This window comes from Phaenicophaeus curvirostris, unplaced genomic scaffold (assembly GCF_032191515.1).
Source record: "Phaenicophaeus curvirostris isolate KB17595 unplaced genomic scaffold, BPBGC_Pcur_1.0 scaffold_68, whole genome shotgun sequence".
In the NCBI taxonomy this organism is placed as follows: domain Eukaryota; kingdom Metazoa; phylum Chordata; class Aves; order Cuculiformes; family Cuculidae; genus Phaenicophaeus; species Phaenicophaeus curvirostris.
The window spans coordinates 126,216-148,042 of record NW_027206690.1 but is presented as its reverse complement, the minus strand read 5'-3'; the positions used below and the strand labels follow the sequence as shown (position 1 = coordinate 148,042).

The 21,827-nt window shown below is 51.8% G+C and overlaps 2 long non-coding RNA genes across 2 annotated transcripts; both read left to right on the top strand.

Moving 5' to 3' along the window:
* Positions 1 to 1,223: 1,223 nt before the first annotated feature.
* Positions 1,224 to 2,062, top strand: LOC138734175 (uncharacterized). Its single transcript, XR_011339537.1, has 2 exons — positions 1,224 to 1,748; positions 1,837 to 2,062. It is a non-coding gene; the product is annotated as an uncharacterized lncRNA (long non-coding RNA).
* Positions 2,063 to 14,064: 12,002 nt separating this feature from the next.
* Positions 14,065 to 14,883, top strand: LOC138734176 (uncharacterized). Its single transcript, XR_011339538.1, has 2 exons — positions 14,065 to 14,569; positions 14,658 to 14,883. It is a non-coding gene; the product is annotated as an uncharacterized lncRNA (long non-coding RNA).
* The last annotated feature ends 6,944 nt before the right edge of the window (positions 14,884 to 21,827 follow it).

The following is a 21,827-nucleotide window of genomic DNA, read 5'->3' as shown; positions in this document are numbered from 1 at the left end:
GCCAGTCCGTGACCGAAAATATCATCTGCAGGTCTTCAAAATGACCCAATCTTTGACCTAACTGTATTAAAACTACTACCTGCTTTACGGGTATATCATGCCCTCTCTTAGAGAGGATTCCCGCCAGCAGAGTGGCCGCAGCATCTGTTTGCATAGCTGCGCCTAAGGGGTGAGTCGCGACCTCACACTCCAGCATTTATCCTGCCCCGTTGGACCCAGATAATGCTACCCTCAGCCGGTTTGTTCTCCCAACCCGCCTCCTCTCGCTACTTAGAGTAGTCACGGAGAAATTAAAAAAGAGGAACCTGAACCATCCTCTGCTACCAGATATGGGCGTGGGAGCCGGACCCCGAGTAACGATGAATCTCAATATGAGTATGGTCGTTCTCATTTATTCGTAAACACAACACTCCTTATATACCTTTCCAGCAGAGCATGCGCCAAGAAACAACTTACAATTGGTTCATTCAAACTGTCCACGCCTTAAAAGTTACAGGATTGGTTCACAAGGTTTGAGCGCGCGAAAGGTACCGGGCCGGGCCGGTCCGACCGGTTCAGGGACTTTCCGGCGCTGAGTCCCAGGCTTTTGTTATGCACCTCTCCCGGTCAGCATACCGAGGAAGGCTTAAAGGGGAACGCCAGGTTTAATCCTGAATGTTGAGCCCTGGGTTGTTCACTGCTATTAGATCATATATTCACCCTTCCACACTCTTCTAGACACCAAAACCCATCCCGGTGACATCAAACCCCTCCTCTCGACACCAAAACCCATCATGGTGACACCAAAACCCTCTTCTAGACACCCAAACCCATCCCAGTGACACCCAAACCCGGCCCGGTGACACCAAAACCCATCCTGGTGTTACCAAAACCCAGCCCGGTGACTCCAAAATCCATCCCGGTGTCACCAAAACCCATCCCGGTGACATCAAACCCCTCTTCTAGACACCAAACCCCATCCCGGTGACATCAAAACCCATCCCAGTGGCACCAGATCCCTCCCGTAAACAACAAAACCCATCATGGTGACACCAAAACCCATCCTGGTGTCACCAAAATCCATCCCAGTGACACCAAATCCCATCCCGGTGACACCAGATCCCTCCTCTTGAAAACAAAACCCATCCCGGTGACACCAAAAACCCATCCATGTGACACCTAAACCCGTCCCGGCGACACCAAAACCCAGCCCAGTGGCACCAAATCCGTCATCTCGACACCAAACCCCATCCTGGTGTCACCTAAACCCATCCTGGTGACACCAAAACCCATCCCAGTGTCACCAAGACCCATCCCAGTGTCACCAAGACCCATCCCAGTGTCACCAAAACCCTTTTCTAGACACCAAAACCCAGCCCGGTGGCACTGAAACCCAGCCAGGTGGCACCAAAATCCCTCATGGTGAGACCAAAACCCTCTTCTAGACACCAAAACTCAGCCCGCAGTCACCAAAACCCATCCTGGTGTCACCAAAACCCATCCCAGTGTCACCAAAACCCATCCCAGTGTCACCAAAACCCTCTTCTAGACACCAAAACCCATCCCGGTGGCAGCAAAACCCTCTTCTAGACACCAAAACCCATCCCTGTGTCACCAAAACCCTTCCAGTGACACCAAACCCCATCCTGGTGTCACCAAACCCCATCCCAGTGGATGTCTCCATGTCTCAGATCGCCAAGGACATCTGCACCTTCCTGCGCTGGGCGGCCGAGCCCGAGCACGATCACCGCAAGCGAATGGGATTAAAGGTTTTTCGGGGGGCTCCGACCCATCCCCTTCCCCCCCCCCACCTGGGGCCCCTCCTGAACCCCCTTTTTTTCCTTCCTACCCCCCCAGATGCTGCTTCTCGGGGCTCTCCTGGCCCCCCTCTCCTATTACCTGAAGCGGCACAAGTGGTCGGTGATGAAGAGCCGGAAGATGATTTATCGGCCCCCCAAGTAGAAATTAAATAATAAAAAAAAAGGGGGGTGGGAAATGTGGGGGATCCCCCCCCCCAACCAGGTCCCATAGAGGGAGCCCCGAGCTCCATCGCGGGGTGGAAATAAAGGATTCGTTCCAGGGAGGAGGTTGAGGAGCTGGAGGGATCCTTGGGGTCTGAGCCGGGGGGTGGGATCCATGGGGTGAGATCCATTCCGTGGGGTAGGATCCATGGGGTGAGATCCATTCCGTGGGGTCTGAGCCATGGGGTGGGATCCATGGGGTGGGATCCATTCCATGGGGTCTGAGCCGTGGGGTGGGATCTGGGGGGTGGATCCATGGGGTGGGATTGGAGCTGTGGGGTGGGATCCATGGGGTGGGATTGGAGCTGTGGGGTGGGATCCATGGGGTGGGGTCTGAGCCATGGGGTGGGATCCATGGGGTGGGATCTATGGGGTGGGATCCATTCCCTGGGGTCTGAGCCGCGGGGTGGGATCCGTGGGGTGGGATCCATTCCATGGGATTGGAGCCATGGGGTCTGAGCCATGGGGTGGGATCTATTCCCTGGGGTCTGAGCTGTGGGGTGGGATCCGCGGGGTGGGATCCCTGGATTGGGGTCCGTGCGGTGGGATCCGTGGGGTGGGATTCGTGGGGTGGGATCCATGGGGCGGGATCTGTGGGGCGGGATCCCTGGATTGGGGTGCGTGGGGTGGGATCCCTGGATCGGGGTGCGTGGAGTGGGATCCGTGGGGCGGGATCCCTGGATCGGGGTGCGTGGGGCGGGATCCCTGGATCGGGGTGCGTGGGGTGGGATCCGTGGGGCGGGATCCCTGGATCGGGGTGCGTGGGGCGCTCTCTGTGCTGCACACGGTGGGTTTATTGGTCGCCTCCGGAGCCACCGACCCCGTCACGGGGCCACCAGCAGCTCCTCCAATGTCACCAGCAGCTCCTCCGGGGCCACCAGCAGCTCCTCCAGTGTCACCAGTAGCTTCTCCAGGGCCACCAGCTGCTCCTCCGGGGCCTCCAGCAGCTTCTCCGGGGCCACCAGCTGCTCCTCCAGTGTCACCAGCAGCTCCTCCGGGGCCACCAGCAGCTCCTCCAGTGTCGCCAGTAGCTCCTCTGGGGTCACCAGCAGCTTCTCCGGGGCCACAAGCAGCTCCTCCAGTATCACCAGTAGCTTCTCCAGGGCCACCATCAGCGTCTTTGGTGCCACCATCAGCGTCTCTGGGGCCACCAGCAGCTTCTCCGGGGCCACCAGCAGCTTCTCCAGGGCCACCAGCAGCTTCTCTGGGGCCACCAGCAGCTTCTCCAGGGCCACCATCTGCTCCTCTGGGGCCACCAGCACCTTCTCTGGGGCCACCAGCAGCTTCTTCGGGGCCACCAGCAGCTCCTCTGGAGCCACCAGCAGCTTCTCTGGGGCCACCAGCAGCTTCTCCGGGGCCACCAGCTGCTCCTCCAGTGTCACCAGTAGCTCCTCTGGGGCCACCAGCAGCTCCTCAGGGGCCACCAGCAGTGTCTCCGGGGCCACCAACAGCTCCTCTGGGGCCACCAGCAGCTCCTCCAGTGTCACCAGCAGCTCCTCTGGGGCCACCAACAGCGTCTCCGGGGCCACCAACAGCGTCTCCGGGGACACCAGCAGCTCCTCTGGGGCCACCAACAGCGTCTCCGGGGACACCAGCAGCTCCTCTGGGGCCACCAACAGCGTCTCCGGGGCCACCAGCAGCTCCTCTGGGGCCACCAACAGCGTCTCCGGGGACACCAGCAGCTCCTCAGGGGCCACCAGCAGTGTCTCCGGGGCCACCAACAGCTCCTCTGGGGCCACCAGCAGCTCCTCCAGTGTCACCAGCAGCTCCTCTGGGGCCACCAACAGTGTCTCCGGGGCCACCAACAGCGTCTCCGGGGACACCAGCAGCTCCTCTGGGGCCACCAACTGCGTCTCCGGGGACACCAGCAGCGTCTCCAGGGACACCAGCAGCTCCTCTGGGGCCACCAACAGCGTCTCCGGGGACACCAGCAGCTCCTCTGGGGCCACCAACTGCGTCTCCGGGGACACCAGCAGCGTCTCCAGGGACACCAGCAGCTCCTCTGGGGCCACCAACAGCATCTCCGGGGACACCAGCAGCTCCTCTGGGGCCACCAACAGCGTCTCCGGGGACACCAGCAGCTCCTCTGGGGCCACCAACAGCGTCTCCAGGGACACCAGCAGCTCCTCTGGGGCCACCAACAGCGTCTCCGGGGACACCAGCAGCTCCTCTGGGGCCACCAACAGCGTCTCCGGGGACACCAGCAGCTCCTCTGGGGCCACCAACAGCGTCTCCGGGGACACCAGCAGCTCCTCTGGGGCCACCAGCAGCTCCTCTGGGGCCACCAACAGGTTCTCGGTGCTACCAGCAGCTTCTCCACCTCCTATGGGGCCACCAACAGGTTCTCTGGGGCCACCAGCAGCTTCTCTGGGGCCACCAACAGCTCCTCTGGGGCCACCAGCAGCTTCTCCAGCTCCTCTAGGGCCACCAATAGGTTCTCTGGGGCCACCAACAGCTGCTCTACAGACACCAACAGCTTCTGGGTGCCCATGGTGGCATCTCCAGCTCTCCCAGTGGTGTCTCCGGGCTCTCCGGTGGCCGTGGTGGCCTCTCCGGGGGGTCAGTGGCAGTTGTGGCACTGGGGGTGGCAGCGCTGGCCCGACACGTTGCAGCGGCAGCCGCCGCTCGTGTCACCCGGGCCCTGGGGGGGGACACGGGGGTCAAGATCAGGGTCAAGGTTGAGGTTCTGGTTGGGCTGGGGTCAAGGTTGAGGTTGGGGTCAAGGTTGAGGTTGGGGCCAAGGTTGAGGTTGAGGTCAAGGTTGGGGTCAACGTCGGGGTGGGGCCCATGGGGTGTCCCAGTGCCCCCAGTCCCTCCCAGTCTCTCCCAGTCCCTCCCAGTGCCCCCAGTCCCTCCCAGCCCCCTCCCAGTCCCTCCCAGTGCCCCCAGTCCCTCCCAGTGCCCCCATTATCCCCTCCCAGTCCCTCCCAGTCCCTCCCAGTGCCCCCCAGTGCCCCGTGTCTCTCACCGCGGGTCCCCACCGGGGCCCTTTGGTGACCCAGCAGATCTCGGTTTGGCAGAGGCGGCAGCGCAGCCAGTCGCACCCGTCCCGCTTCTGCACCACCACGGCACAGCCGGGGCAGCGCATGGCGTCCCCGCGCTGCACCAGGGTCTGCGGGCACCCGAACCCGGCCCGGTGACACCAGAACCCATCATGGTGGCACCAAAACCCAGCCCGGTGGCACCGAAACTCAGCCCGGTGACACCCAATCCCTCCTCTCGACACCAAAATCCATCCTGGTGACACCACAACCCTCTTCTAGACAACAAAACCCATCCCAGCAACACCCAAACCCGGCCCGGTGACACCGAAACCCAGCCTGGTGTCGCCAAAACCCATCCCGGTGACACCAAAACCCATCATGGTGACACCAAAACCCTCTTCTATGGGTGTGGGAGCCGGACCCCGAGTAACGATGAATCTCAATATGAGTATGGTCGTTCTCATTTATTCGTAAACACAACACTCCTTATATACCTTTCCAGCAGAGCATGCGCCAAGAAACAACTTACAATTGGTTCATTCAAACTGTCCACGCCTTAAAAGTTACAGGATTGGTTCACAAGGTTTGAGCGCGCGAAAGGTACCGGGCCGGGCCGGTCCGACCGGTTCAGGGACTTTCCGGCGCTGAGTCCCAGGCTTTTGTTATGCACCTCTCCCGGTCAGCATACCGAGGAAGGCTTAAAGGGGAACGCCAGGTTTAATCCTGAATGTTGAGCCCTGGGTTGTTCACTGCTATTAGATCATATATTCACCCTTCCACAAATCCCCCTTTTTGTTTTTGAACAAGCCAGGCTTCAACATTACGTGCAACATTATTTTTCTTACATATAACATTACACAGCTAAAAGTGCTGTCCCTTAAATAACCATTATCAACAACATTAATCCAACTATAACAAGTACACAAAACATCAGGGTAACAAACTTCTCATCTCATCGCTTATTCACTCGCGTTGTCTTCTTGCGCTGGCAACTGGTCGTGTGCCATAGATGACTCTCGATAGGGTCGAATGCTTCTAGCTGGTACCCATTTTGGACCACCCTCTGTGGAAACACACATATACCCTCAACCATTGAATATAACAGTAACAGGTCCTTTCCATACCCCAGTTATCGGATCCCTATATAGCACTTGAAAGCGAGGAATAGTTGTTTTTTCACTTAACTTTATGCTCTGATGGTGTATCACCACTGATGGCTCTTCTCTGTTACCCATTAAACACAAATAATTCAACGTAAACAATGCTTTACTTAACCTCATTTGCGCATCCATGTTTTCCCCTTTTTGCTTTCGCAAATAATCTTTCAAAACTAGATGCGTTCGCTCTACTAAAGCTTGTCCAGTAGGGGAATGCGGAATCCCTGTAAGGTGTCGAACTCCCCATTTAGACAAGAAGATCCTCGTTTTTTGGCTACCATAAGCAGGTCCATTATCTGTTTTTATAGTCTCAGGCACCCCCATAACCGCAAAACAAGATAACAAATGTTTACAAACATGTTGTGCCTTTTCCCCAGGTAATGCAGTCGCCCAGACAAATTTTGAGAAGGTATCAATTGTTACATGAACATATTTCAACCTTCCAAATTCTGCAATATGTGTAACATCTGTTTGCCAAAGTTCTAAAGATTTTAAACCCTTAGGGTTAACTCCTACCCCTATTCCCGGGCCGTGATTCCCACATTTTGGGCAAGCCTGTACAATACTGCGGGCTTCATTTTCTGTTAAATCATACTGTCGTTTTAAACCTTTGGCATTCTGGTGAAAGTGTTCATGGCTCTGCCTTGCTTGACAAAACTTATCCATGGGCGGCATATGTTGAGCTGGACTAACCAAGCTATCAGCTATTTGATTTCCTTCTCCCAGCCCCACGTCAAGTTGGTGACTACGAACATGAATAATACAACAAGGCTCAATACGTTGTTGAAGTGTTGATTGCAACTGCATAAATAATGTCCCTAGTCTGGGATTGTTTGTTTCTCTTATAAGAGCATCTTCTAACCTGGGCACTACTCCTGCTACATATAGCGAATCTGTGACAACATTGAGAGGAACATTCAACCAATTTAACAAGGCCCAAGCTACGGCAGTTAACTCCAAAGTCTGAAGAGAATCTTGAGGTTGTCCCTCTATAACGTGTTTATGCCATGCGTTGCCATCATGCCATACACAGACAGCACGATGCAATCGTTTTCCGGCATCAGTATAAACAGTAAGACCGTCTGTCAGTGGCTGTGTGCTGACCTTTGTTTTTTCCAACCACTGATTTCGGCACAATATTTGAAACCTTTTCCCTTGTGGATGCTGTGAATGTATCTTCCCTACAAATCCTAATAGGGCTTCCTGAATTGGCGTTACATTTCGTAACCACCACTCCAGGTCTACAGCATTAACTGGGATGCTAATATCTGCAGGCTCTTGTCCAGTGAGCTCAATGATTCGAGATCTACCCTTTCGTACCAATTCCGCTACAGCATCAGGTCGAGTTTGGATACTTGTTTTTGGCTGCACTCTTAGAAATACCCATTCCAAGATGATAAATTCATCAAACCCATCTTTGTCAGTGGCATCACTATCCAGTAAGGTAGAGACTGTCTCCCCCTTTTTGTTTTGCCACTGACAAATGACGGCATACGGTGATTCTAAACCATTACACACTATAAATGAAATAGGTATATCTACGATTCGCCGAGATGACCAAGAAGTTTGCTATTTGCAAACAATTTTTTGCAGCAGGCTATGGTGTTCTGCAGTAAGTTCGATCTCGTGAGCTGGATCCGCATTGCGTAATAACGCAGTCAGCGGGGCAATTTCAGTGTTTGAAATCCCCACACAGTTACGTACCCACTGAATGTCACCTAGCAATGTCTGTACATCTTTCACTGTTTTTAAACAAGTTTTGAGCTCTATCTTTTGAGGCCGAATTTGAGCATCGGTGATATGCCAACCCAAATATTTCCAGGGGCTTGATCTTTGTACCTTGTCAGGTGCAATAACAAGCCCTCTTGCTGCTAACATGTCTATTAAGATTTTTAACGCCATGTCGCTAAAGGGTTGGTTTTCTCTTTTAAACTAGAGAATTAAACAAAAATAATTTCTAAAAAAGAGAGACCACTCCCAGATTCTTCTGGAGCCTATCCCTTTGGGACATGAAAACAAATCATTTTTCAGAATATACCAAATTTAAGATGATCTTTAAGGCACCGATTGCAACATTTATGGAAAAGGACATGTGAAAACAAAATATATTACAACATATTAATACAGTTGGAAAATTCTAATTGAATGTGAGGTCATGAGAGATGCTGTTATCTCCCTCTTTCCTTATCCGTTTTCTTGAATTACAGGAAAGGCTAAGTGCATAAGCCCTTCACTGTTATTTGGAGTCATCAAGTGTCCCTGCATTATAGTATCCTTAATGACCCTGCTACCAGATGTGGGTGGCGCTGAAGGAATCAGTTCCTCGATGGGAGGAGTAGAGGGCCGCAGTGAAGGAGGGGCGCCAGAGCGAGGGCGGCGACCGCAGAAAGCCGTTCCTCCCTCCCGACGCACTTCCGCGTCCTCCTCAGTCGAGCCGGAACCGCTCAAAGAATCAACTTCCGGTTCGATCGGCTGTTGCGCGGTGATCCCGTTCCACTCCTCATCTACTTCATCCTCCCTTTTCAAGTCACTAACGGTTTTACACACAGTTCCTATCATGCCTTTTACCGCAGGCAGTCCGAATAACCGCGAAATCGGACCTGGTTTGGCTGGAACCCTTTCAACGTTAGATGCAGGTCCCAGCATCCGAATTGCTGCACGAGCTACCTCCCTTTCCGCGTTCATCTCCTTTAATGTCTCTAAAACGAGACGCCAATCTGCACGGACGGCCTTAACCGCTTTTCGTTCCTTTTCGGATCCCGAAATAGTTTTGTCCCGCAACGTATCCCCGTAGTTTTGCCAGTCCGTGACCGAAAATATCATCTGCAGGTCTTCAAAATGACCCAATCTTTGACCTAACTGTATTAAAACTACTACCTGCTTTACGGGTATATCATGCCCTCTCTTAGAGAGGATTCCCGCCAGCAGAGTGGCCGCAGCATCTGTTTGCATAGCTGCGCCTAAGGGGTGAGTCGCGACCTCACACTCCAGCATTTATCCTGCCCCGTTGGACCCAGATAATGCTACCCTCAGCCGGTTTGTTCTCCCAACCCGCCTCCTCTCGCTACTTAGAGTAGTCACGGAGAAATTAAAAAAGAGGAACCTGAACCATCCTCTGCTACCAGATATGGGCGTGGGAGCCGGACCCCGAGTAACGATGAATCTCAATATGAGTATGGTCGTTCTCATTTATTCGTAAACACAACACTCCTTATATACCTTTCCAGCAGAGCATGCGCCAAGAAACAACTTACAATTGGTTCATTCAAACTGTCCACGCCTTAAAAGTTACAGGATTGGTTCACAAGGTTTGAGCGCGCGAAAGGTACCGGGCCGGGCCGGTCCGACCGGTTCAGGGACTTTCCGGCGCTGAGTCCCAGGCTTTTGTTATGCACCTCTCCCGGTCAGCATACCGAGGAAGGCTTAAAGGGGAACGCCAGGTTTAATCCTGAATGTTGAGCCCTGGGTTGTTCACTGCTATTAGATCATATATTCACCCTTCCACAAATCCCCCTTTTTGTTTTTGAACAAGCCAGGCTTCAACATTACGTGCAACATTATTTTTCTTACATATAACATTACACAGCTAAAAGTGCTGTCCCTTAAATAACCATTATCAACAACATTAATCCAACTATAACAAGTACACAAAACATCAGGGTAACAAACTTCTCATCTCATCGCTTATTCACTCGCGTTGTCTTCTTGCGCTGGCAACTGGTCGTGTGCCATAGATGACTCTCGATAGGGTCGAATGCTTCTAGCTGGTACCCATTTTGGACCACCCTCTGTGGAAACACACATATACCCTCAACCATTGAATATAACAGTAACAGGTCCTTTCCATACCCCAGTTATCGGATCCCTACATAGCACTTGAAAGCGAGGAATAGTTGTTTTTTCACTTAACTTTATGCTCTGATGGTGTATCACCACTGATGGCTCTTCTCTGTTACCCATTAAACACAAATAATTCAACGTAAACAATGCTTTACTTAACCTCATTTGCGCATCCATGTTTTCCCCTTTTTGCTTTCGCAAATAATCTTTCAAAACTAGATGCGTTCGCTCTACTAAAGCTTGTCCAGTAGGGGAATGCGGAATCCCTGTAAGGTGTCGAACTCCCCATTTAGACAAGAAGATCCTCGTTTTTTGGCTACCATAAGCAGGTCCATTATCTGTTTTTATAGTCTCAGGCACCCCCATAACCGCAAAACAAGATAACAAATGTTTACAAACATGTTGTGCCTTTTCCCCAGGTAATGCAGTCGCCCAGACAAATTTTGAGAAGGTATCAATTGTTACATGAACATATTTCAACCTTCCAAATTCTGCAATATGTGTAACATCTGTTTGCCAAAGTTCTAAAGATTTTAAACCCTTAGGGTTAACTCCTACCCCTATTCCCGGGCCGTGATTCCCACATTTTGGGCAAGCCTGTACAATACTGCGGGCTTCATTTTCTGTTAAATCATACTGTCGTTTTAAACCTTTGGCATTCTGGTGAAAGTGTTCATGGCTCTGCCTTGCTTGACAAAACTTATCCATGGGCGGCATATGTTGAGCTGGACTAACCAAGCTATCAGCTATTTGATTTCCTTCTCCCAGCCCCACGTCAAGTTGGTGACTACGAACATGAATAATACAACAAGGCTCAATACGTTGTTGAAGTGTTGATTGCAACTGCATAAATAATGTCCCTAGTCTGGGATTGTTTGTTTCTCTTATAAGAGCATCTTCTAACCTGGGCACTACTCCTGCTACATATAGCGAATCTGTGACAACATTGAGAGGAACATTCAACCAATTTAACAAGGCCCAAGCTACGGCAGTTAACTCCAAAGTCTGAAGAGAATCTTGAGGTTGTCCCTCTATAACGTGTTTATGCCATGCGTTGCCATCATGCCATACACAGACAGCACGATGCAATCGTTTTCCGGCATCAGTATAAACAGTAAGACCGTCTGTCAGTGGCTGTGTGCTGACCTTTGTTTTTTCCAACCACTGATTTCGGCACAATATTTGAAACCTTTTCCCTTGTGGATGCTGTGAATGTATCTTCCCTACAAATCCTAATAGGGCTTCCTGAATTGGCGTTACATTTCGTAACCACCACTCCAGGTCTACAGCATTAACTGGGATGCTAATATCTGCAGGCTCTTGTCCAGTGAGCTCAATGATTCGAGATCTACCCTTTCGTACCAATTCTGCTACAGCATCAGGTCGAGTTTGGATACTTGTTTTTGGCTGCACTCTTAGAAATACCCATTCCAAGATGATAAATTCATCAAACCCATCTTTGTCAGTGGCATCACTATCCAGTAAGGTAGAGACTGTCTCCCCCTTTTTGTTTTGCCACTGACAAATGACGGCATACGGTGATTCTAAACCATTACACACTATAAATGAAATAGGTATATCTACGATTCGCCGAGATGACCAAGAAGTTTGCTATTTGCAAACAATTTTTTGCAGCAGGCTATGGTGTTCTGCAGTAAGTTCGATCTCGTGAGCTGGATCCGCATTGCGTAATAACGCAGTCAGCGGGGCAATTTCAGTGTTTGAAATCCCCACACAGTTACGTACCCACTGAATGTCACCTAGCAATGTCTGTACATCTTTCACTGTTTTTAAACAAGTTTTGAGCTCTATCTTTTGAGGCCGAATTTGAGCATCGGTGATATGCCAACCCAAATATTTCCAGGGGCTTGATCTTTGTACCTTGTCAGGTGCAATAACAAGCCCTCTTGCTGCTAACATGTCTATTAAGATTTTTAACGCCATGTCGCTAAAGGGTTGGTTTTCTCTTTTAAACTAGAGAATTAAACAAAAATAATTTCTAAAAAAGAGAGACCACTCCCAGATTCTTCTGGAGCCTATCCCTTTGGGACATGAAAACAAATCATTTTTCAGAATATACCAAATTTAAGATGATCTTTAAGGCACCGATTGCAACATTTATGGAAAAGGACATGTGAAAACAAAATATATTACAACATATTAATACAGTTGGAAAATTCTAATTGAATGTGAGGTCATGAGAGATGCTGTTATCTCCCTCTTTCCTTATCCGTTTTCTTGAATTACAGGAAAGGCTAAGTGCATAAGCCCTTCACTGTTATTTGGAGTCATCAAGTGTCCCTGCATTATAGTATCCTTAATGACCCTGCTACCAGATGTGGGTGGCGCTGAAGGAATCAGTTCCTCGATGGGAGGAGTAGAGGGCCGCAGTGAAGGAGGGGCGCCAGAGCGAGGGCGGCGACCGCAGAAAGCCGTTCCTCCCTCCCGACGCACTTCCGCGTCCTCCTCAGTCGAGCCGGAACCGCTCAAAGAATCAACTTCCGGTTCGATCGGCTGTTGCGCGGTGATCCCGTTCCACTCCTCATCTACTTCATCCTCCCTTTTCAAGTCACTAACGGTTTTACACACAGTTCCTATCATGCCTTTTACCGCAGGCAGTCCGAATAACCGCGAAATCGGACCTGGTTTGGCTGGAACCCTTTCAACGTTAGATGCAGGTCCCAGCATCCGAATTGCTGCACGAGCTACCTCCCTTTCCGCGTTCATCTCCTTTAATGTCTCTAAAACGAGACGCCAATCTGCACGGACGGCCTTAACCGCTTTTCGTTCCTTTTCGGATCCCGAAATAGTTTTGTCCCGCAACGTATCCCCGTAGTTTTGCCAGTCCGTGACCGAAAATATCATCTGCAGGTCTTCAAAATGACCCAATCTTTGACCTAACTGTATTAAAACTACTACCTGCTTTACGGGTATATCATGCCCTCTCTTAGAGAGGATTCCCGCCAGCAGAGTGGCCGCAGCATCTGTTTGCATAGCTGCGCCTAAGGGGTGAGTCGCGACCTCACACTCCAGCATTTATCCTGCCCCGTTGGACCCAGATAATGCTACCCTCAGCCGGTTTGTTCTCCCAACCCGCCTCCTCTCGCTACTTAGAGTAGTCACGGAGAAATTAAAAAAGAGGAACCTGAACCATCCTCTGCTACCAGATATGGGCGTGGGAGCCGGACCCCGAGTAACGATGAATCTCAATATGAGTATGGTCGTTCTCATTTATTCGTAAACACAACACTCCTTATATACCTTTCCAGCAGAGCATGCGCCAAGAAACAACTTACAATTGGTTCATTCAAACTGTCCACGCCTTAAAAGTTACAGGATTGGTTCACAAGGTTTGAGCGCGCGAAAGGTACCGGGCCGGGCCGGTCCGACCGGTTCAGGGACTTTCCGGCGCTGAGTCCCAGGCTTTTGTTATGCACCTCTCCCGGTCAGCATACCGAGGAAGGCTTAAAGGGGAACGCCAGGTTTAATCCTGAATGTTGAGCCCTGGGTTGTTCACTGCTATTAGATCATATATTCACCCTTCCACACTCTTCTAGACACCAAAACCCATCCCGGTGACATCAAACCCCTCCTCTCGACACCAAAACCCATCATGGTGACACCAAAACCCTCTTCTAGACACCCAAACCCATCCCAGTGACACCCAAACCCGGCCCGGTGACACCAAAACCCATCCTGGTGTTACCAAAACCCAGCCCGGTGACTCCAAAATCCATCCCGGTGTCACCAAAACCCATCCCGGTGACATCAAACCCCTCTTCTAGACACCAAAACCCATCCCGGTGACATCAAAACCCATCCCAGTGGCACCAGATCCCTCCCGTAAACAACAAAACCCATCATGGTGACACCAAAACCCATCCTGGTGTCACCAAAATCCATCCCAGTGACACCAAATCCCATCCCGGTGACACCAGATCCCTCCTCTTGAAAACAAAACCCATCCCGGTGACACCAAAAACCCATCCATGTGACACCTAAACCCGTCCCGGCGACACCAAAACCCAGCCCAGTGGCACCAAATCCGTCATCTCGACACCAAACCCCATCCTGGTGTCACCTAAACCCATCCTGGTGACACCAAAACCCATCCCAGTGTCACCAAGACCCATCCCAGTGTCACCAAGACCCATCCCAGTGTCACCAAAACCCTTTTCTAGACACCAAAACCCAGCCCGGTGGCACTGAAACCCAGCCAGGTGGCACCAAAATCCCTCATGGTGAGACCAAAACCCTCTTCTAGACACCAAAACTCAGCCCGCAGTCACCAAAACCCATCCTGGTGTCACCAAAACCCATCCCAGTGTCACCAAAACCCATCCCAGTGTCACCAAAACCCTCTTCTAGACACCAAAACCCATCCCGGTGGCAGCAAAACCCTCTTCTAGACACCAAAACCCATCCCTGTGTCACCAAAACCCTTCCAGTGACACCAAACCCCATCCTGGTGTCACCAAACCCCATCCCAGTGGATGTCTCCATGTCTCAGATCGCCAAGGACATCTGCACCTTCCTGCGCTGGGCGGCCGAGCCCGAGCACGATCACCGCAAGCGAATGGGATTAAAGGTTTTTCGGGGGGCTCCGACCCATCCCCTTCCCCCCCCCCACCTGGGGCCCCTCCTGAACCCCCTTTTTTTCCTTCCTACCCCCCCAGATGCTGCTTCTCGGGGCTCTCCTGGCCCCCCTCTCCTATTACCTGAAGCGGCACAAGTGGTCGGTGATGAAGAGCCGGAAGATGATTTATCGGCCCCCCAAGTAGAAATTAAATAATAAAAAAAAAGGGGGGTGGGAAATGTGGGGGATCCCCCCCCCCAACCAGGTCCCATAGAGGGAGCCCCGAGCTCCATCGCGGGGTGGAAATAAAGGATTCGTTCCAGGGAGGAGGTTGAGGAGCTGGAGGGATCCTTGGGGTCTGAGCCGGGGGGTGGGATCCATGGGGTGAGATCCATTCCGTGGGGTAGGATCCATGGGGTGAGATCCATTCCGTGGGGTCTGAGCCATGGGGTGGGATCCATGGGGTGGGATCCATTCCATGGGGTCTGAGCCGTGGGGTGGGATCTGGGGGGTGGATCCATGGGGTGGGATTGGAGCTGTGGGGTGGGATCCATGGGGTGGGATTGGAGCTGTGGGGTGGGATCCATGGGGTGGGGTCTGAGCCATGGGGTGGGATCCATGGGGTGGGATCTATGGGGTGGGATCCATTCCCTGGGGTCTGAGCCGCGGGGTGGGATCCGTGGGGTGGGATCCATTCCATGGGATTGGAGCCATGGGGTCTGAGCCATGGGGTGGGATCTATTCCCTGGGGTCTGAGCTGTGGGGTGGGATCCGCGGGGTGGGATCCCTGGATTGGGGTCCGTGCGGTGGGATCCGTGGGGTGGGATTCGTGGGGTGGGATCCATGGGGCGGGATCTGTGGGGCGGGATCCCTGGATTGGGGTGCGTGGGGTGGGATCCCTGGATCGGGGTGCGTGGAGTGGGATCCGTGGGGCGGGATCCCTGGATCGGGGTGCGTGGGGCGGGATCCCTGGATCGGGGTGCGTGGGGTGGGATCCGTGGGGCGGGATCCCTGGATCGGGGTGCGTGGGGTGGGATCCGTGGGGCGGGATCCCTGGATCGGGGTGCGTGGGGCGCTCTCTGTGCTGCACACGGTGGGTTTATTGGTCGCCTCCGGAGCCACCGACCCCGTCACGGGGCCACCAGCAGCTCCTCCAATGTCACCAGCAGCTCCTCCGGGGCCACCAGCAGCTCCTCCAGTGTCACCAGTAGCTTCTCCAGGGCCACCAGCTGCTCCTCCGGGGCCTCCAGCAGCTTCTCCGGGGCCACCAGCTGCTCCTCCAGTGTCACCAGCAGCTCCTCCGGGGCCACCAGCAGCTCCTCCAGTGTCGCCAGTAGCTCCTCTGGGGTCACCAGCAGCTTCTCCGGGGCCACCAGCAGCTCCTCCAGTATCACCAGTAGCTTCTCCAGGGCCACCATCAGCGTCTTTGGTGCCACCATCAGCGTCTCTGGGGCCACCAGCAGCTTCTCCGGGGCCACCAGCAGCTTCTCCAGGGCCACCAGCAGCTTCTCTGGGGCCACCAGCAGCTTCTCCAGGGCCACCATCTGCTCCTCTGGGGCCACCAGCACCTTCTCTGGGGCCACCAGCAGCTTCTTCGGGGCCACCAGCAGCTCCTCTGGAGCCACCAGCAGCTTCTCTGGGGCCACCAGCAGCTTCTCCGGGGCCACCAGCTGCTCCTCCAGTGTCACCAGTAGCTCCTCTGGGGCCACCAGCAGCTCCTCAGGGGCCACCAGCAGTGTCTCCGGGGCCACCAACAGCTCCTCTGGGGCCACCAGCAGCTTCTCCAGCTCCTCTAGGGCCACCAATAGGTTCTCTGGGGCCACCAACAGCTGCTCTACAGACACCAACAGCTTCTGGGTGCCCATGGTGGCATCTCCAGCTCTCCCAGTGGTGTCTCCGGGCTCTCCGGTGGCCGTGGTGGCCTCTCCGGGGGGTCAGTGGCAGTTGTGGCACTGGGGGTGGCAGCGCTGGCCCGACACGTTGCAGCGGCAGCCGCCGCTCGTGTCACCCGGGCCCTGGGGGGGGACACGGGGGTCAAGATCAGGGTCAAGGTTGAGGTTCTGGTTGGGCTGGGGTCAAGGTTGAGGTTGGGGTCAAGGTTGAGGTTGGGGCCAAGGTTGAGGTTGAGGTCAAGGTTGGGGTCAACGTCGGGGTGGGGCCCATGGGGTGTCCCAGTGCCCCCAGTCCCTCCCAGTCTCTCCCAGTCCCTCCCAGTGCCCCCAGTCCCTCCCAGCCCCCTCCCAGTCCCTCCCAGTGCCCCCAGTCCCTCCCAGTGCCCCCATTATCCCCTCCCAGTCCCTCCCAGTCCCTCCCAGTGCCCCCCAGTGCCCCGTGTCTCTCACCGCGGGTCCCCACCGGGGCCCTTTGGTGACCCAGCAGATCTCGGTTTGGCAGAGGCGGCAGCGCAGCCAGTCGCACCCGTCCCGCTTCTGCACCACCACGGCACAGCCGGGGCAGCGCATGGCGTCCCCGCGCTGCACCAGGGTCTGCGGGCACCCGAACCCGGCCCGGTGACACCAGAACCCATCATGGTGGCACCAAAACCCAGCCCGGTGGCACCGAAACTCAGCCCGGTGACACCCAATCCCTCCTCTCGACACCAAAATCCATCCTGGTGACACCACAACCCTCTTCTAGACAACAAAACCCATCCCAGCAACACCCAAACCCGGCCCGGTGACACCGAAACCCAGCCTGGTGTCGCCAAAACCCATCCCGGTGACACCAAAACCCATCATGGTGACACCAAAACCCTCTTCTATGGGTGTGGGAGCCGGACCCCGAGTAACGATGAATCTCAATATGAGTATGGTCGTTCTCATTTATTCGTAAACACAACACTCCTTATATACCTTTCCAGCAGAGCATGCGCCAAGAAACAACTTACAATTGGTTCATTCAAACTGTCCACGCCTTAAAAGTTACAGGATTGGTTCACAAGGTTTGAGCGCGCGAAAGGTACCGGGCCGGGCCGGTCCGACCGGTTCAGGGACTTTCCGGCGCTGAGTCCCAGGCTTTTGTTATGCACCTCTCCCGGTCAGCATACCGAGGAAGGCTTAAAGGGGAACGCCAGGTTTAATCCTGAATGTTGAGCCCTGGGTTGTTCACTGCTATTAGATCATATATTCACCCTTCCACAAATCCCCCTTTTTGTTTTTGAACAAGCCAGGCTTCAACATTACGTGCAACATTATTTTTCTTACATATAACATTACACAGCTAAAAGTGCTGTCCCTTAAATAACCATTATCAACAACATTAATCCAACTATAACAAGTACACAAAACATCAGGGTAACAAACTTCTCATCTCATCGCTTATTCACTCGCGTTGTCTTCTTGCGCTGGCAACTGGTCGTGTGCCATAGATGACTCTCGATAGGGTCGAATGCTTCTAGCTGGTACCCATTTTGGACCACCCTCTGTGGAAACACACATATACCCTCAACCATTGAATATAACAGTAACAGGTCCTTTCCATACCCCAGTTATCGGATCCCTATATAGCACTTGAAAGCGAGGAATAGTTGTTTTTTCACTTAACTTTATGCTCTGATGGTGTATCACCACTGATGGCTCTTCTCTGTTACCCATTAAACACAAATAATTCAACGTAAACAATGCTTTACTTAACCTCATTTGCGCATCCATGTTTTCCCCTTTTTGCTTTCGCAAATAATCTTTCAAAACTAGATGCGTTCGCTCTACTAAAGCTTGTCCAGTAGGGGAATGCGGAATCCCTGTAAGGTGTCGAACTCCCCATTTAGACAAGAAGATCCTCGTTTTTTGGCTACCATAAGCAGGTCCATTATCTGTTTTTATAGTCTCAGGCACCCCCATAACCGCAAAACAAGATAACAAATGTTTACAAACATGTTGTGCCTTTTCCCCAGGTAATGCAGTCGCCCAGACAAATTTTGAGAAGGTATCAATTGTTACATGAACATATTTCAACCTTCCAAATTCTGCAATATGTGTAACATCTGTTTGCCAAAGTTCTAAAGATTTTAAACCCTTAGGGTTAACTCCTACCCCTATTCCCGGGCCGTGATTCCCACATTTTGGGCAAGCCTGTACAATACTGCGGGCTTCATTTTCTGTTAAATCATACTGTCGTTTTAAACCTTTGGCATTCTGGTGAAAGTGTTCATGGCTCTGCCTTGCTTGACAAAACTTATCCATGGGCGGCATATGTTGAGCTGGACTAACCAAGCTATCAGCTATTTGATTTCCTTCTCCCAGCCCCACGTCAAGTTGGTGACTACGAACATGAATAATACAACAAGGCTCAATACGTTGTTGAAGTGTTGATTGCAACTGCATAAATAATGTCCCTAGTCTGGGATTGTTTGTTTCTCTTATAAGAGCATCTTCTAACCTGGGCACTACTCCTGCTACATATAGCGAATCTGTGACAACATTGAGAGGAACATTCAACCAATTTAACAAGGCCCAAGCTACGGCAGTTAACTCCAAAGTCTGAAGAGAATCTTGAGGTTGTCCCTCTATAACGTGTTTATGCCATGCGTTGCCATCATGCCATACACAGACAGCACGATGCAATCGTTTTCCGGCATCAGTATAAACAGTAAGACCGTCTGTCAGTGGCTGTGTGCTGACCTTTGTTTTTTCCAACCACTGATTTCGGCACAATATTTGAAACCTTTTCCCTTGTGGATGCTGTGAATGTATCTTCCCTACAAATCCTAATAGGGCTTCCTGAATTGGCGTTACATTTCGTAACCACCACTCCAGGTCTACAGCATTAACTGGGATGCTAATATCTGCAGGCTCTTGTCCAGTGAGCTCAATGATTCGAGATCTACCCTTTCGTACCAATTCTGCTACAGCATCAGGTCGAGTTTGGATACTTGTTTTTGGCTGCACTCTTAGAAATACCCATTCCAAGATGATAAATTCATCAAACCCATCTTTGTCAGTGGCATCACTATCCAGTAAGGTAGAGACTGTCTCCCCCTTTTTGTTTTGCCACTGACAAATGACGGCATACGGTGATTCTAAACCATTACACACTATAAATGAAATAGGTATATCTACGATTCGCCGAGATGACCAAGAAGTTTGCTATTTGCAAACAATTTTTTGCAGCAGGCTATGGTGTTCTGCAGTAAGTTCGATCTCGTGAGCTGGATCCGCATTGCGTAATAACGCAGTCAGCGGGGCAATTTCAGTGTTTGAAATCCCCACACAGTTACGTACCCACTGAATGTCACCTAGCAATGTCTGTACATCTTTCACTGTTTTTAAACAAGTTTTGAGCTCTATCTTTTGAGGCCGAATTTGAGCATCGGTGATATGCCAACCCAAATATTTCCAGGGGCTTGATCTTTGTACCTTGTCAGGTGCAATAACAAGCCCTCTTGCTGCTAACATGTCTATTAAGATTTTTAACGCCATGTCGCTAAAGGGTTGGTTTTCTCTTTTAAACTAGAGAATTAAACAAAAATAATTTCTAAAAAAGAGAGACCACTCCCAGATTCTTCTGGAGCCTATCCCTTTGGGACATGAAAACAAATCATTTTTCAGAATATACCAAATTTAAGATGATCTTTAAGGCACCGATTGCAACATTTATGGAAAAGGACATGTGAAAACAAAATATATTACAACATATTAATACAGTTGGAAAATTCTAATTGAATGTGAGGTCATGAGAGATGCTGTTATCTCCCTCTTTCCTTATCCGTTTTCTTGAATTACAGGAAAGGCTAAGTGCATAAGCCCTTCACTGTTATTTGGAGTCATCAAGTGTCCCTGCATTATAGTATCCTTAATGACCCTGCTACCAGATGTGGGTGGCGCTGAAGGAATCAGTTCCTCGATGGGAGGAGTAGAGGGCCGCAGTGAAGGAGGGGCGCCAGAGCGAGGGCGGCGACCGCAGAAAGCCGTTCCTCCCTCCCGACGCACTTCCGCGTCCTCCTCAGTCGAGCCGGAACCGCTCAAAGAATCAACTTCCGGTTCGATCGGCTGTTGCGCGGTGATCCCGTTCCACTCCTCATCTACTTCATCCTCCCTTTTCAAGTCACTAACGGTTTTACACACAGTTCCTATCATGCCTTTTACCGCAGGCAGTCCGAATAACCGCGAAATCGGACCTGGTTTGGCTGGAACCCTTTCAACGTTAGATGCAGGTCCCAGCATCCGAATTGCTGCACGAGCTACCTCCCTTTCCGCGTTCATCTCCTTTAATGTCTCTAAAACGAGACGCCAATCTGCACGGACGGCCTTAACCGCTTTTCGTTCCTTTTCGGATCCCGAAATAGTTTTGTCCCGCAACGTATCCCCGTAGTTTTGCCAGTCCGTGACCGAAAATATCATCTGCAGGTCTTCAAAATGACCCAATCTTTGACCTAACTGTATTAAAACTACTACCTGCTTTACGGGTATATCATGCCCTCTCTTAGAGAGGATTCCCGCCAGCAGAGTGGCCGCAGCATCTGTTTGCATAGCTGCGCCTAAGGGGTGAGTCGCGACCTCACACTCCAGCATTTATCCTGCCCCGTTGGACCCAGATAATGCTACCCTCAGCCGGTTTGTTCTCCCAACCCGCCTCCTCTCGCTACTTAGAGTAGTCACGGAGAAATTAAAAAAGAGGAACCTGAACCATCCTCTGCTACCAGATATGGGCGTGGGAGCCGGACCCCGAGTAACGATGAATCTCAATATGAGTATGGTCGTTCTCATTTATTCGTAAACACAACACTCCTTATATACCTTTCCAGCAGAGCATGCGCCAAGAAACAACTTACAATTGGTTCATTCAAACTGTCCACGCCTTAAAAGTTACAGGATTGGTTCACAAGGTTTGAGCGCGCGAAAGGTACCGGGCCGGGCCGGTCCGACCGGTTCAGGGACTTTCCGGCGCTGAGTCCCAGGCTTTTGTTATGCACCTCTCCCGGTCAGCATACCGAGGAAGGCTTAAAGGGGAACGCCAGGTTTAATCCTGAATGTTGAGCCCTGGGTTGTTCACTGCTATTAGATCATATATTCACCCTTCCACAAATCCCCCTTTTTGTTTTTGAACAAGCCAGGCTTCAACATTACGTGCAACATTATTTTTCTTACATATAACATTACACAGCTAAAAGTGCTGTCCCTTAAATAACCATTATCAACAACATTAATCCAACTATAACAAGTACACAAAACATCAGGGTAACAAACTTCTCATCTCATCGCTTATTCACTCGCGTTGTCTTCTTGCGCTGGCAACTGGTCGTGTGCCATAGATGACTCTCGATAGGGTCGAA